The sequence below is a fragment of the Phyllobates terribilis genome, unplaced genomic scaffold (genome assembly GCF_046119375.1).
Source record: "Phyllobates terribilis strain yellow unplaced genomic scaffold, ASM4611937v1 Scaffold_1__5_contigs__length_1240528914, whole genome shotgun sequence".
Lineage (NCBI taxonomy): Eukaryota > Metazoa > Chordata > Amphibia > Anura > Dendrobatidae > Phyllobates > Phyllobates terribilis.
In genome coordinates, this window is record NW_027362761.1 from 269846905 (window position 1) to 269861830 (window position 14926).

The window sequence follows — 14926 nt, forward strand, 5'->3', positions numbered from 1 at the left end:
GACGCCAACATATAGTAAATATTAATAATTAACTACCGTATGTTGTGTGATATGACTATCTTTTTTAAGTGAAAAAACATTAATATTTTTAAAACATTTTTTGTAAATTTCAGGTGTTTTTTTTAAATAAAATCAACACATATCAAACTAAATTTACTATTATTGTGTATTGGAATATCGGACACTAAACATGGTGTAACCTTACAGCAATAGATACGATCAAGAACATGGTACATTACAAGTGGTTTGTAGGACAGAATGTAGAAAATGTAGGTGCTTGCTTTATTTTAGATAAGGCTAATTGTGTTCTAAGGGTATACCCCTGCATAAAAAAGGTTCTGTTCACATCCGCATTGGGGTTCCCCCAAAGAAATTTGTCTGGTAAAATGCCAGGCTCCATGATAGAATCCATTATATTCAATAAAGTTAGTCTGGTGTCACAGTTGTCTGACACTGTAACAAAACAGAAATAAAACGCAGATGTGAATAGAACCTTAAAGGCGTTGTCCTGCCTAAATAAAAATGATTATGGAGGCATTGATGATATGAAAAAGGTGGCACACTCACCTGCTTTCACCCTGGGCTCAAGAACATACTTGATGATCCCAGTTTAAATTAGGTAGTTTCAGATGCAGTTTAAAACTATCTTTTCTTTTCCCCAGAATAGACAATTGTTAGCCTGTGCTTAACCACACTCATTCCCTAAGTTTAGAAACCGAAGTGCCAGGCATGTCACAGAACCAAGTTCCTGTTTCATAGAATCATAGAATGTTAGAGTTGGAAGGGACCCCCAGGGTCACCGTGTAGAACCCACTGCTCAATGCAGGATTCACTAAACCATCTCAGACAGATGTCTGTCCACCACCTCTCGTGGCAGTCTGTTCCACTCATTGATCACCCTCACTGTCAAAAAAATGTTTCTAATATCTAATCTGTATCTTCTCCTTTTCAGTTTCATTCCATTGCTTCTCGTGTTTCCATGTGTAAATTATAATAAGGATGATCCCTCTACACTGTGACATCCCTTGAGATATTTAGAGACAGCTATTAAGTCTCCTCTTAGCCTTCTTTTTTTGCAAGTTAAACATTCCCAGATCTTTTAACCGTTCATCTTAGGACATACTTTGCAGTCCACTCACCATCCTGGTAGCTCTTCTCTCAACTTGCTCCAGGTTTTCAATGTCTTTTTTAAAATATGGTGCCCAAAACTGGACACAGTATTCCAGATGAGGTCTGACCAAGGAGTAGTAGAGGGGGATAACTATGTCACGTGATCTATACTCTATGTTTCTCTTAATACATCCCAAAACTATGCTTGCCTTTTTGCTGCTGCATCACACTTTTGACTCATGTGCAGTCTGTGATCTACTAGTATACCCAAGTCTTTTTCACATGTGCTGTTTATTAGTTCTATTCCTCCCATTCTGTAGATGTAATTTTTGTTTTTCTTGCCCAGATGTAGAATCTTGCATTTCTCCCTGTTAAAGGAAACCTCTCAGGTCCCCCATACCCTCCAATCCAGCAGCATTCACCTATGTATGAGTAAAATCCCTGCCTAACCAGCCCTGTATAGTATTATTGAGTGAAAACAAGGTATAAAAAAAGCATTTAGAATGTCCCCCTTTGCTATGCTAATGAGGGCTTTATAAATTATTATACTTGATACCAAATCTGATTTTTTTGTATTTATACTATGAAATAGGATTATTTATTGCACTAGGCACTTTTTCAACTAATAGCCAATATGGCTTCAATGAACTTGATGTTGTAGTGCCTGATTAGTGCTGTGTAGGATATAGTCAATGATTTACAGGGTCTAGACGATCATATAGCTGGTAATTGTATCAACAATCATATCATGTCCATATCATACAGGGATATTGTATTCCCGTTAACATATATCATTATTGTGTGAGCGTCTCTCTATGCAGTGCCAATTATTGGCCAAACCATGATTCATTAAAGTTTTTTTAAGGAACTTGTCTATCTTCGATCTTTTTTGTTCTGTAATTCTCTGCTGTTTAATGAGGGCTTTGACTAGTCGATGGGGCGTTGGTTGCCCGAGACAAGTCAGCCCTCTTTCTATGTTATCATGCCCCTGTGGGCGTGATAACATAATCTGCATGAGTGGTGACATTGCCACTCATGCAAATCTTGCTCATAAGTGCCGCTCATTCTGGCAGCATCACTGCGTCTCTGAAACCATGTATACATTCTCCCTTTCCCTACAAGTGGGGAAAGGGGTAGTGGAGACCCCTAAGCAGCTCAAGCGACAAACCCTGACTCCCCTATGGACCCTATATTTGTTCTGCACCTATCGCTGAGAAGAACACCTGACACTAGCTGACCCTACAGCTAGGCCCTAGGTAGGGAGGGGGAGAGGTGAGCACTAGTCAGCCCCACTGCAAACTAAAGTACACACAAGGGAAACAAACAAGGGAATACACTTAGCTTAAAGATGAAACAGGGGAAAACAAGGCTACAACCCACGAAGGAACTCCAAGAAAATTCTAGCCAACTACTAGAATTCCAAGCCTGAATATAAGAGAACACTCTATCACCAGCAACTCTCTGGAGAAACTGAGTGTATTTAAGGATACAGCAAGGGTGTGGTAATTAGCAGCAGAAGGTGAGGATCACCGCTGGGTCCTAAAAGTATAATCCCCAAACAAGGTGAGGATCACCGCTGGGTCCTAGAGAGAGAGGGATCATGAAAGGATCAGGAAGATGTTTGCAAGGCCAAACGCAGCAACTTTCTACAGCTGGACCCCGTATGACTGTCTGACAAATCTGACACACCCGTGACAGGGACCTGACAGGTTCCCTTTAAATACCATTCTGTTAGTTGCTTCCCACTGTTCCAGCTTATCCAGATCCTTCTGAATCCTTTGGCTGCGTTCACACATTGCGTATTTCCCTGCGTTTTTTTTACGCTGCGTATTTTCCTGCTTTTTTTTACCTGCGTTTTTTTACGCAGGTAAAAAAAGCACCTCCATTCACACACTGCGTAAAAAAGCGCAGCAAAAAACGCAGTGTGAAATGAAGGGTGACATGTGTACTGTCTGTGTCTGTGTGTCGTGTGTGTACTGTCTGTGTCTATGTGTCTGTGTCTATGTGTCGTGTGTGTGTGTGTCCCTAGCAGTGTATGTACAGACTATGGATACTCACCTACCCGATGGATGAGAGACGCATCTGCTCCGTCCCGCGCTTGCAGCATCTGCTGTGAAGCGATCAGCAGACTGTCAGCTGACCGGCTTGTAATCAGCTGACCGGCCGGTTACAAGCCGGTTAGCTAACAGCTGATTGGCTCACCGGCAGATGCTGGAAGCGCGGGATTGGAGTGGACTGGACCGGACGCCTCTCCCCTGACATCGGGTAGGTGAGTATCCATCCTGCGCCTCCGTAAAAAAGCGATGGAATTACGCAGTGTGTGAACACCTCTGCGTAATTCCATCGCTTATAATGGGCACAATAGTGAGAAAGCGCAGGATGCAGCTGCGTAAAGAATTGACATGCCAATTCTTTACGCAGCTGCGCTTTTCCGCTGCGTAAAATTACACAGTGTCTGAACGGCAAAGTGAATTTCCCATTCACTTTGCTGGCAGACACAAAGCACATTGCGTATTTTCAAAAAGCGCGCGCAAAAAAGCGCGCGAAAATACGCAATGTGTGAACGCAGCCTTTCTCTGTCTTTTCTAGTGTTAGCTATCCATCCTAGCTTTGCATTGTCTGCAAGTATGAGATATTTTATCAAATGCTTTGCTAAAGTCGAGTATACTATATCTACCACATTTCCCTGATCCATGCAGTCAGTGATTCCATCATGGAAGGAAATTAGATTAGTCTGGCATGACTTGTTTGCTACAAACCGATGCTGGCTCTTGTTAATTACTGTATTCTTATCCAAGAACTTACATACATGCTATTTAATAATTTGTTCAAAGATCTTTCCTGGTATAGAAGTAAGGCTCACTTGCCTGTTATTTCTTTGCTACATCTTCTTTCCTTTTTTAAAGATAGGTACAATATTTACCCTTCTCCAATCTTCTGGGACTTCTGTTCTCCATGATTTTTTCAAAGATTCTGGCTAGTGGTTCTGCAATTTCCTCTGCTATCTCTTTCAGTACCTTGGGATTAATTCATCTGGACCAGGAGATTTAAATTCATTTAAATTAGCTAAGTGTTCTCTCACCATCTGTCTGTTTATAGATAGTATGTATTCTTTTATTCCTTCGATAGTATAGTGAAGAGAAGTTGATCTTACATTTGCTTTCTTAGAGAACACAGATGTAAAATAGGAATTTAAAAGTTCGGCCTTCTCAACATAATTTTTGACCACTTCACCCTTTTCATCCTGTAAAAATCCAATAGCATCTTTGACTTTTCCTTTGCTTTTGACATACCTCCAAAATCCTTTTTTATTGTTTTTTGTCTCCCTTGCAAGCCTCAGTTCATTACTGGCTTTAGCTCTTCTAATGCTTTCCCTGCAAACAGCATTATATTCTTCTTTAACCCCTTAAGCCCCGCGGGTGGTTTGCACGTTAATGACCGGGCCAATTTTTACAATTCTGACCACTGTCACTTTATGAGGTAATTACTCTGGAACGCTTCAACGGATTCCCCTGATTCTGAGATTGTTTTTTCGTGACATATTGTACTTCATGATTGTGGAAAAATTTCTTCGATATCACTTGCGTTTATTTGTGAAAAAAATGGAAATTTGGCGAAAATTTAGAAAATTTTGCAATTTTCAAAATTTGAATTTTTAAGCCCTGAAATCAGAGTGATATGTCACACAAAAGAGTTAATAAATAACATTTCCCACATGTCTACTTTACATCAGCACAATTTTGGAACCAAAATTTTTTTTTGTTAGGGAGCTATAAGGGTTAAAAGTTGACCAGCGATTTCTCATTTTTCCAACAAAATTTACAAAACCATTTTTTTAGGGACCACATCACATTTGAAGTCACTTTGAGAGGTCTTTATGACAGAAAATACCCAAAAGTGACACCATTCTAAAAACTGCACCCCTCAAGGTGCTCAAAACCACATTCAAGAACTTTATTATCCCTTCAGGTGCTTCATAGGAATTTTTTGAATGTGGAAGAAAAAAATGAACATTTAACTTTTTTCGCAAAAATGTTACTTTAGACCCAATTTTTTTTATTTTCACAGGGGTAACAATAAAAAATGGACCGCAAAATTTGTTGTGCAATTTCCCCTGGGCACGCAGATACCCAATATTTGGGGAAAAAACACTGTTTGGGTGCACTGTAGGGCTCGGAAGGGAAGGAGCGCCATTTGACTTTTTGATTGTAAAATTTGCTTGAATAATTAGCGGACACCATGTTGCGTTTAGAGAGCCCCTGTGTGCCCAAACATTGGAGCTCCCCCACAAGTGACCCCATTTTGGAAACTAAACCCCCCAAGGCACCTATCTAGATGCATAGTGAGCAGTTGCAACCCCCAGGTGCTTCACAAATTGATTCGTAAAAATGAAAAAGTGAAAAAAAAAACACTTTTTCTTTGTTACAAATCAATTTGTGAAGCACCTGGGGGTTCCAACTGCTCACTATGCATCTAGATAGGTGCCTTGGGGGGTTTAGTTTCCAAAATGGGGTCACTTGTGGGGGAGCTCCAATGTTTGGGCACACAGGGACTCTCTAAATGCAACATGGTATCCGCTAACAAATTGAATGGAAAATCGGCTCAAATTGTTAGCGGACACCACATTGCGTTTGGAGAGCCCCTCTGTGCCCAAACTTTGGAGCTCCCCCACAAGTGACCCCATTTTGGAAACTAGACCCCCCAAGGCACCTTTCTAGATGCATAGTGAGCACTTGGAACCCCCAGGTGCTTCACAAATTGATTCGTAATAATGAAAAAGTGAAAAAAAAACACTTTTTCATTTTTACGAATCAATTTGTGAAGCACCTAGGGGTTCCAAGTGCTCACTATGCATCTAGATAGGTGCCTTGGGGGGTCTAATTTCCAAAATGGGGTCACTTGTGGGGGAGCTCCAATGTTTGGGCACACAGGGACTCTCTAAATGCAACATGGTATCCGCTAACAAATTGAATGGAAAATCGGCTCAAATTGTTAGCGGACACCACATTGCGTTTGGAGAGCCCCTCTGTGCCCAAACTTTGGAGCTCCCCCACAAGTGACCCCATTTTGGAAACTAGACCCCCCAAGGCACCTTTCTAGATGCATAGTGAGCACTTGGAACCCCCAGGTGCTTCACAAATTGATTCGTAATAATGAAAAAGTGAAAAAAAAAACACTTTTTCATTTTTACGAATCAATTTGTGAAGCACCTAGGGGTTCCAAGTGCTCACTATGCATCTAGATAGGTGCCTTGGGGGGTCTAGTTTCCAAAATGGGGTCACTTGTGGGGGAGCTCCAATGTTTGGGCACACAGGGACTCTCTAAATGCAACATGGTATCCGCTAACAAATTGAATGGAAAATCGGCTCAAATTGTTAGCGGACACCACATTGCGTTTGGAGAGCCCCTCTGTGCCCAAACTTTGGAGCTCCCCCACAAGTGACCCCATTTTGGAAACTAGACCCCCCAAGGCACCTTTCTAGATGCATAGTGAGCACTTGGAACCCCCAGGTGCTTCACAAATTGATTCGTAATAATGAAAAAGTGAAAAAAAAAACACTTTTTCATTTTTATGAATCAATTTGTGAAGCACCTGGGGTTCCAAGTGCTCACTATTCATCTAGATAGGTGCCTTGGGGGGTCTAGTTTCCAAAATGGGGTCACTTGTGGGGGAGCTCCAATGTTTGGGCACACAGGGACTCTCCAAATGCAACATGATATCCGCTAACAATTTGAGCCGACAATTTGTTAGCGGATATCATGTTGCATTTGGAGAGTCCCTGTGTGCCCAAACATTGGAGCTCCCCCACAAGTGACCCCATTTTGGAAACTAGACCCCCCAAGGCACCTATCTAGATTCATAGTGAGCACTTGGAACCCCAGGTGCTTCACAAATTGATTCATAAAAATGAAAAAGTGTTTTTTTTTTCACTTTTTCATTATTACGAATCAATTTGTGAAGCACCTGGGGGTTCCAAGTGCTCACTATGCATCTAGAAAGGTGCCTTGGGGGGTCTAGTTTCCAAAATGGGGTCACTTGTGGGGGAGCTCCAAAGTTTGGGCACAGAGGGGCTCTCCAAACGCAATGTGGTGTCCGCTAACAATTTGAGCCGATTTTCCATTCAATTTGTTAGCGGATACCATGTTGCATTTAGAGAGCCCCTGCGTGCCCAAACATTGGAGCTCCCCCACAAGTGACCCCATTTTGGAAACTAGACCCCCCAAGGCACCTATCTAGATTCATAGTGAGCACTTGGAACCCCAGGTACTTCACAAATTGATTCATAAAAATGAAAAAGTGTTTTTTTTTTCACTTTTTCATTTTTATGAATCAATTTGTGAAGCACCTGGGGATTCCAAGTGCTCACTATGCATCTAGATAGGTGCCTTGGGGGGTCTAGTTTCCAAAATGGGGTCACTTGTGGGGGAGCTCCAAAGTTTGGGCACACAGGGGCTCTCCAAACGCAACATGGCGTCCGCTAACAATTTGAGCCGATTTTCCATTCAATTTGTTAGCGGACACCATATCGCGTTTGGAGAGCCCGTGATGTGCCTAAACAGTGGAGCTCCCCCACAAGTGTCCCCATTTTGGAAACTATACCCCTCAAGGATTTTATTAAGGTGTATAGTGAACATTTTGAACCCAGAGGTACGGCACAGAATTTGTTTACATTAGGTCATCATATTGAATAAGTTGTCATTATTCTTGAGCGCAAGTGCTCGCTACTTGAGTTTGCATCGGGTACTCAGGTATGCACCATGTACAGCGTGTGCTCGAGTGACATGCTCGAGTCCCTGCTCCGCATGTTTCACGGTTATTAGACACCCAAAAAAAAACATGCGGGGATCGCTCGTGCATGGCAGGCAATCCCCGTAAAGTTTTTTGGCCGCGAAGCATATGGGGCAGAGACTCGAGCATGTCACTCAAATACCCACGATACTCAATGCATACCAGAGCACCCGATGCAAACTCAAGTAGCGAGCACTTGCTCTCAACACTAGTCGCCATATCGTCATCTTTTTTTCTTACTTTTGAAAAAAATCCCAACCCCAGCCCTAGCCCTAGCACAACCCTAGCCCTAGCACAACCCTAACCCTAGCACAACATTAGCCCCAGCACAACCCTAGCCCCAGCACAACCCTAGCCCCAGCACAACCCTAGCCCCAAACCCAGCCCTAACCCTAGCCCAATCCTAACCCAAGAGTTTATTTTTGACGCCGTTCCTTGTGCGGTATAAGTGATTAGACGACTTTATTCTTCGGGTCGGTGTGATTACAGCAATGCCAGAATCATATGGGGTTTTTATGACTGACAGCTGTCACACACTAAAAGACGCATTTTTTGTAAAATCTAGTTTTTGTATCGCCATATTTTGAGAGCTATAATTTTTCCAGATTTTGGCAGACAGTCATGTGACGGCTCGTTTTTTGCGGGATGACTTGACGTTGTTATTGGTGCCATTTTCAGGCACGTGACATTTTTTGATCGCTTTCTATTCCGATTTTTGGGAGGCAGAATAAACAAAAACCAACAATTCAGGAATTGTTTTTTTGTTTTTTTTTTATTCTGTTCCGCGTGTGGTAAAATTGATGAGGTAGCTTTATTCTTCGGGTCAGTACGTTTACAGCGGTACCACATTTGTATCATTTTTCTATGTTTTGGCGCTTATACACAATAAAAGCTATTTTATAGAAAAAAATATTTTTTAGTATCGCTTTATTCTGAGAGCTATAACTTTTTTATTTTTCGGCTGATGGAGCTGTATGGTGGCTTGTTTTTTGCGGGACGAGATGACGTTTTCAGCGGTATCATTTTTATTTATATGCGTCTTTTTGATCGCGTGTTATTCCACTTTTTGTTTGGCGGTATGGTGATAAAGCATTGTTTTTTGCTTCGTTTTTTTTTTTTTTTTTTTACCGTGTTCACTGAAGGGGTTAACTAGTGGGACCGTTTTATAGGTCAGGTTGTTCCGGACGCGGCGATACCAAATATGTGTACTTTTATTGTTTTTTTTTTATTTTTTTTATAATAATATTTATTGATGGGTACATTATATTTTTATTTTTGGTGTATTATTTTTTTTATTTTTTTATAATATTTTTGCACTTTTTTTTTTTTTTTTTTCCACTTTCACACAGTTTATACACTTTATTACTTTGTCCCACTCTGGGACTTTCACTTTTTTTTTTCTGATCGCCTGCATGGCACAGGAATGGAGCACCATCCCTATGCCATGAAGGCTGTCAGAAGTGCACAGTGTGAAGATTGCTTGGAGATGCACTGCGCATGTCCAAGCAATCTTCCTGCTCTCTGGTGACCCGGATGTTGTCATGACGACATCGGGTCGTCATGGCAACACCCGGGAAGCCTTTGCAGACTGCGCTGGAAGCCGGAAGAGGAGGTGAGTATCGCCGATCACCTCCCCTTGCCCCCGCAATGCCGCGATCGACTTCGATCGCAGCATCGCGGGGGTTAATGTGCTGGGAGCAGTGCAGGACCGCTCCCTGCACATAGTACCGGGTGTCAGCTGTGACAATCAGCTGACACCCGGCGGCGATCGCGCCCGCACAGCCTGTGTGCGCGCGCGATTGCGATGACGTACTAATACGGGTCTGGCTCTTAAGTCCCAGGGCACAGACGCGTATTAGTACGTCAGATGTTATTAAGGGGTTAAAGGGGTTTCCCCACAAACAAAAGTTCATTTTAAAAATTGTCTGTCTGACAGTGTACGGAACATACCACATCTCCTGGACAGGGGAGGAAGCAAAAGACAATACAGACATTACAGCAGAGCATTGCGGAGTATTCATTTTGTGAGGTAAAATATTGTTTAACCACTTCGCACCAGAGCCTGGTTTTGCCTTCGTGACCGGGCCAATTTTTTCAATTCTGACCACTGTCACTTTATGAAGTAATTACTCTGGAACGCTTCAACGGATTCCCCTGATTCTGAGATTGTTTTTTCGTGACATATTGTACTTCATGATAGTGGTAAAATTTCTTTGATATCACTTGCGTTTATTTGTGAAAAAATTGGAAATTTGGCAAAAATTTAGAAAATTTTGCAATTTTCAAACTTTGAATTTTCATGCCCTTAAATCAGAGAGATATGTCACACAAAATAGTTAATAAATAACATTTCCCACATGTCTACTTTACATCAGCACAATTTTGGAACAAATTTTTTTTTTGTTAGGGCGCTATAAGGGTTAAAAGTTGACCAGCGATTTCTCATTTTTCCAACAAAATTTACAAAAACATTTTTTTAGGGACCATATCATATTTGAAGTCACTTTATGACAGAAAATACCCAAAAGTGACACCATTCTAAAAACTGCACCCCTCAAGGTGCTCAAAACCACATTCAAGAACTTTATTAACCTTTCAGGTGCTTCACAGGAATTTTTGGAATGTGGAAGAAAAAAATTAACATTTAACTTTTTTCGCAAAAATGTTACTTTAGACCCATTTTTTTTTTATTTTCACAGGGGTAACAGGAAAAAATGGACCCCAAAGTTTTTTGTGCAATTTCTCTTGAGCACGCTGATACCCCATATGTGAGGGAAAACCACTGTTTGGGCGCACAGCAGGGTTCGGAAGGGAAGGAGTGCCATTAGACTTTTGAATGTAAAATTTGTCTGAATAATTAGCAGACGCCATGTTGCGTTTGGAGAGCCCCTGATGTTCCTAAACAGTGGAAACCCCCCACAAGTGACACTATTTTGGAAACTAGACCCCTTAGGGAACTTATCTAGATGTGTGGCGAGCACCTTGATCCCCAAGGTGCTTCACATAAGTTTATAATAATCAGCTGTAAAAATAAAATTTTCACATTTTTCCCACAAAAAAGTTTTTCATCCCTTAATTTTGCATTATCATAAGGGTAATAGGATAAATTGCACCATGAAATTTGTTGTGCAATTTCTCCTGAACATGCCGATACCCCATATGTGGAGGCAAACCACTGTTTGGGCGCACGGCAGGGTTTGAAAGGGAAGGAGCGCCATTTGACTTTTTGAATGTAAAATTTGTTTGAATAATTAGCGGACGCCATGTTGCATTTGGGAAGCCCCTGATGTGCCTAAACAGTGGAAACCCCCCATAAGTGACACCATTTTGGAAACTATACCCCTTAGGGAACTTATCTAGATGAGTGGTGAGCACCTTGCACCCCCAGCTGCTTCACAGAAGTTTATAATATTGAGCAATAAAAATAAAATTTTCACATTTTTCCCACAAAAAATGTTTTTCATTCCCTAATTTTGCATTATCATAAGGGTAACAGGATAAATTGCACCATGAAATTTGTTGTACAATTTCTCCTGAGTACGCTGATACCCCATATGTGGGGGAAAACCACTGCTTTGGTGTACGGCAGGGTTCGGAAGAGAAAGGAGCGCTATGTTGGCTGGGATAGGCAGCAGACACCATGTCACATTTGAAGAGTCGCTGACATGCCGAAACAGCAGAAACCCCCACAAGTGACCCCATTTTGTAAACTACACCTCTCAAGGAATTCATCTAGGGAAGTAGTGAGTATTTTTTAATTTTTAAATTTATACCATTGGGCAGTGAAAAAAGCATAATTATATTTTTACCACAAAAAAATGTTTTACCCTCAGATTTTACATTTTCACACAGGGCAATGGGTAAAAATGGTGCCAAAATGTGTCACACAATTTCTTCTAAAAGTGGCAATACCCCATATGTGGCTGTATCGTACCACTCAGCCATACGGCGAGATCTGGGGGGGACGGAGCGCTATTTGACAATTGGAGAACAAATTATTGTAGAATAGGCATTTGGATTTGGGAGCACAAAATTTTCTGAATTTCTTTTGGGGGGCAAGGGCCATTTTGCTTTTCCAGAGCCTTTCTGCTACCAGTAACTTGGAAGTCCCTTATATTTTTAACAGATGACGGACCTGAGTGGGGACTAGCTTTTTTTGAGGACTGAGTTGAAGCTTTTATTGGGAACATTTTACGTAACATTTATCCGGCGCTCTAGGCTGAGCACTTACATCGGGGTTTCCATCTAAATTTCCAAGTGATGTAATTCAGATGAAACCCCTGCGGGATCCATTCACTGTAATGAGGCAGCAGAGTTACTCTGGACTCCGTCTGGCCTCTCTTTAGTGGTGTCCTTTTTTTCAGAAGTGCACAAAACTGTGGCCAACCGCACTTTTATGCACGCCTAAAACAAATGACACCGTGGGATCACAGGCCAGACGGCATCTTCAGTGGCCTATATCTGCCTCATTACAGGGAATCTTCCGTCATGGGTTCCGGCTGAATCACATATTTCAGAGATTTACACGGAAACTCTGGCGTAAGTGCTCAGCGCAGAGCGCAGGATAATTGTGTGCCGAGCCATACTGCGATCTTTGGGAGACATAATAAACAAATCAGTAGCAGGTGAAGAATTGGTTTTATTTATTTTTTTACGCCGTTCCTAGTGTCATATAACTGATTAGATTACTTTATTCTTCTGGTCGGTGCGATTACAGAGATACCAAATTTATATTGGGTTTTTATGACTGACAGCTGTCACACACTAAGAGACGCTTTTTTTTTGCAAAATCTAGTTTTTGCATCGCCATATTTTGAGAGCTATAATTTTTCCATATTTCGGCCGACAGAGTCATGTGACAGCTTGTTTTTTGCGGGACGAGTTGACATTTTTATTGGTACCATTTTTGGGTACGGGACATTTTTTGATCGCTTTCTATTCCGTTTTTTGGGAGGTAAAATTAACAAAAACCAACAATTCAGGAATTGTTTTTTGAGGTTTTTTTTTTATGCCGTTCTGCGTGTGGTAAAAGTGATAAGGCAGCGTTATTCTTCGGGTCAGTATGTTTACAGCGATACTACACTTACTGTATATTTTTTTATGTTTTGGCGCTTTTACACAATAAAACAATTTTATAGAAAAAATATTTTTTTGCATTGCTTTATTCTGAGTGCTATAACTTTTTTATTTTTCGGCTGATGGAGCTGTATGGCGGCTTTTTTTTTTGCGGAACAAGATGACATTTTCAGTGGTACCATTTTTATTTCCATTTTGCTTTTTGATCGCATTTTTTTCCACTTTTTGTTTGGCGATATGAGGAAAAAGCTCAGTTTTTTATTTATTTTTATTACGGTGTGCACAGAAGGAGTTAATTAGTGTGACAGTTTTATAGCTCGGGTTGTTTCGGACGCGGCAATACCAAATATGTGTACTTTTTTTATTTTTGCATAAATATACGGATTTATCGGTTTAATATTTTATTTATTTATTTTAATTTATTTTGTATTTTTTTTAACAGTTTCAAAACATTTTTTTTACTTTCTTTTACATTTTTACTTAGTCCCTGTATGGGACAATAACTTTTATTTTTCTGATCACTGATCTCATGTAATGTAATAGACATATATTACATTACATGAAATCTTCACTGACTGTTTCACAGTCAGAGTCTCCTGCCAGGCTTCAGCTGCAGGCTGCAGGCTGAGCCAGGCAGGACACCATATATGGCAGAGCTGGAGGCGGTCATGTGACCTCCAGCTGCCATAGCAACCCAAGGTCCTGGAAGGTATCAGGGGTCGTCGGAGAGGTAAGTGGACGACCCCCTCTCCTCCTGCTGTCTTCTATATGCCGCGATCACTATAGATCGCGGCATATAGAAGACAGCAAAGGGTTAACATCACTGGGACCTGATCCAATCAGGTCCCGATGATGTTCCCTGTGAGAGCTATCGCTCTGCACCGCTCCTGCAGCGCTTGCAGGACCCTGGGGGTCCTGAGCGCTGCGGGACCACCCACCGTTTTTAAACGTCCGCGCTGCCCAGAGCCCAGGCAGCGCGGACTTTTATCTACAGTGGGCGGTCGGGAAGCGGTTAAAAACAGGCAGTGAAATGTTTTGCTTCACAAAATGAATCCTCTGCGATCCCCTGCTGTAATGTCTGTATTGTCTTTTGCTTCCTCCCCTGTCCAGGAGCTGTGGTATGTTCCGTACACGGTCAGACACAGGCAATTTTTAAAATGAACTTTCATTCGTGGGAAATCCCCTTTAAGTATGACCCCCTTTTTCCATTTGATATCCATTTATTTTTTTCCTTTTTAGCAAGTGTTTAAGTTCTGGATTCATCCATCCTGATCTCTATAAATGCATCCAATTCTTCCTTTTTTTCAGGATTGTTCCCTCTTGTGCAGTGAGAATTTCATTCAGCAAAATCTTCCATCCTTCTTGGACATTTCTGTCCTTTAGAACATCCAGCCATTGGACCTTTCCTACCCTCTTCCTGTGTTCATCAAAATCTGCCTTTCTGAAGTCCAACATTAAAGTCTGAGTCTTCACAGGTCTTCCTCCTCTTGTAATCCAAAATTCGAGGATAGCATGATCACTGCTTCTTAAATTCCCAGCCACCTTTACTATCCCTGTTGGTAAGAATTAGGTCCAAGATGGCAGATCCTCTAGTTCTCTCTTCTACCTTTTGAAAGATAAAGTTGTCAGTGAGAGAAGATAAGAATTTTCTGGACCCATTACTTTTGCCTGAAAGAGTTTCCCAACATATATCTGGATAGTTAAATTCTCCCATGATCACTATGTCATACTTTTTTGAGAACAAAGACATCTGATGTAAAAAGAGTTCATCCATATCTTCAGTCTGCCCCGGTGGCCTATTGTAAACACCTACAATAGTGTCCTTTATGTTCTTCTCTCCTTGCATTCTTACCCAAACAGTTTCTACAGAGCTGCCATTTTCTGAAGCTTGGATCTCTGTGGAGATATAAGCTTTCCTAACACAATGTAACACCTCCTTTCCTCTTGTTA